The 2786-nt window shown below is 43.5% G+C and overlaps 1 non-coding gene across 1 annotated transcript; it reads left to right on the top strand.

Moving 5' to 3' along the window:
• The first annotated feature begins 1017 nt into the window (after positions 1 to 1017).
• On the top strand, positions 1018 to 1089 carry Trnaa-ugc. The gene has a single exon. It is a non-coding gene; the product is annotated as a tRNA-Ala (tRNA).
• Positions 1090 to 2786: the final 1697 nt, after the last annotated feature.

Here is a 2786-nt window from a genome sequence, read left to right as displayed (position 1 = left end):
GGTCAGCTTTTGTTGGATCGCAGATATAGGCCATGGTTGACTGACTACTGTTGTTGTGTATCAAGTAAAATTCTCGCGGGTTGTGTTGTGTGAAGACAGTCTGGCATTGTGTGGTGTGGCTGTGTAGGATGTTATCAGCCATTGTCACATTATAGGATACTGAGGCAGAGGAGTATAAGGTGTAGGATGTCGAGCGTGACAGAATAGGATATGAGATTGAAGGAGTGATGACAGGCTGGATAAGAGTGGCGCAAGAGAACAGAAGCGAGCACTGTGACGTAGGTCGGTTAAGTGACAAAGAAAGGGGATCTGCCGCTACTCGTAGGTTTGTCTGAGAGCTGGTCGGTTGGTCGCCAAGGTCAGGGGGAACGCAGGTGTATGGTGGTGGTGGACGCCGGAACTTCCCCTGCTGCCGCCGCTCAAGTTGGCTTCGTTGCGCGTGTTGTTGGGATTAAATTTCTTCCTCTGCCAAGTGTAGGGTTTCATATCTTGGTTGTTTACGGTTCATATTTTGTATTATTATTATTATTATTATTATTATTATTATTATTATTATTATTATTATTATTATTATTATTATTTTAAGAATATCAATTGGCGTAACATCAACGCTTGGTGTTATGGAGTCCGCTTCGGTAGGACGTCGTTGTTGTTGGCGGGATCCTTGGCCTGTGAAGGACTAGTTTTTGTGTACTGTATAGTTGGGTGCTTCATTGGTCGGGATGTTTAATTGGTTGGCATGCTTCATTGGTCGGGTGCTTCAGTGACGATGCTTCATTAGTCGGGCGCTTCTTTAGCCAGGTGCTTCACTGAATAGGTGCTTCATTGATCGGATGTTATATTGTCCGTGTGCTTCAGTGGACGTATCCATATTCTTCAGTGGGCGTGTCCATGTGCTTCAGCGTTCTGTTTACTGTGTTGTGACGACCTCTATGCCCTTGATTGATTCAGAAAGTCATCCTTTGGTTTTATAAGTTACTTGAGACATAATTTAAAGCCCCATTAATGAAAGCAAATGGGGGTGTAGCTCAGTGGTAGAGCGCTCGCTTTGCATGTGAGAGGCCCCGGGTTCGATCCCCGGCACCTCCAGCCATGCAGGACTAATCACAAGTCTCTGTTGGTATTATTTTACATTTACAACATACACGTAGAATAATGGATTTACTCCTGGATCATTCGGGGTTTAGCTGTTGAGGTATTAATGAAAGTAATAGCTTCGTATGACCGCCGCCTTAGGACTTGTTAAAACCTCCTCACTGTTTTGCCTTCCATAGTAACCATTCCAGTCGATAGAAATGGATTGATTGCCTACGCCATATTGAGCCATGGTTGATATTTAATTTTTAATATAATGAATTTTCCCCTGAGATAAATTTCACTATATTAAACGGAAACGCTGACAAGACAAAAATGGCTATGACTTTGCTGATGCGACGTCGAGACTCTCCTAGCAACCACCAACCAATCACCTCTTGAGAAAGCCAAATGTGGGCGGAGTTAGTTGACAGGTAAATTGGTCTAGCTTGTGAACATCTGCTGGCCACATCTGCCTTCCCTTAGCAACAAACATATAACCTAAGTTGAAGATGTCATGAATATAGCATGTGTGTGTGTGTGTGTGTGTGTTGGTAAATCTGTTTTGGAATATCGTCTGGTATGTTAAAGCTAGTTAGGGATGCAGATAAATATTCATAAAGTTAAATACATAAAAACGTGAATGAAAACTTAGTTAATACAGGAAAATCGCAAATCAAACCTTAGAACCGAATAATACAAACACGCAAACACAGCGACTTCGTTTCTATTAGGTCTACAGCAGCACTCCCAGTCCCAGTGTTGTCATGACGGCAGCACGATGATAAGGTGTGTGGGTGGTGATGGTGTTCGTGCTGGCAAATACATAACCACATACCACTCCTCATACAACTTCTGTTCCTTGAGGCACATAATAACGTGCCCTAAAGATTTATTTATTAGATTAAACGATATCTACGGGATAAACTTTGCCCTTTTTTTACAGGTGTTTCCCCTTGGTGGCTATAGTAGTAGTGCGAGGCGTCACAGCCCCACTCCTCGCTGCCTGAGCAGGTTGGTTGGTGGGCCGAGCCCTGGATTTCCCAAGGAGGGAGTATCCTTCGTGGTGGGTTCTGCGCGACCAACCAGCCTCCCCCAACACGCTCATTGTGGGCTGGTGTTCCTCTCCCTGACTTAACAATGTTGTCTGTCACTACTTATGTTAATGGTGTATATATCAACATCATCGTCAGTTGTTTGTTGTTTTACTAATCAGGAGTCAGTTACTTGGTCTTTACAAAAATATTCAACTTTCTGTAATAACCCATTATGTATGCATATGACGTCTTGGTCTTTGCTGTTGGCCGTTCGTTGTGACCATTTCATTACTTATCTTTAAGCCTAGTCAGAGGTCGCTTCTGCACCGAGACAACCATAAGTATAGCAGTCCCTCCCTCACCAGTTTCTTTGTCTGTGATTGTTGTATTTATGACAGCTATTATGTCTGCAGTGTTTACCATGACGTCAGTAGCTTGTGTGTTGGTTTTTTGCTATCTTTCTCAACTGTCATATATTATATTTAAAGACAGCAGTTAGCATAAATATATATTGTATAGTCAATGTGAAGAATCCATACGTGAAATCCTCACTCAAAGCTGCAGATGTGTCGCCGTGGGAAGGTGTGGGGCGTACTAATTCAGGTGTCAAGAAGTGGTGGGGCAGGTGGAGTGGTCAGCGGGGCAGGTGTGTGGGATCGACGTTACAGGTGTGGC

This window comes from Homarus americanus, unplaced genomic scaffold (genome assembly GCF_018991925.1).
Source record: "Homarus americanus isolate GMGI-L3 unplaced genomic scaffold, GMGI_Hamer_2.0 scaffold56333, whole genome shotgun sequence".
Lineage (NCBI taxonomy): Eukaryota > Metazoa > Arthropoda > Malacostraca > Decapoda > Nephropidae > Homarus > Homarus americanus.
Note: the sequence above shows the minus strand (reverse complement) of the source record. Positions and strands in the feature narration are given on the sequence as shown.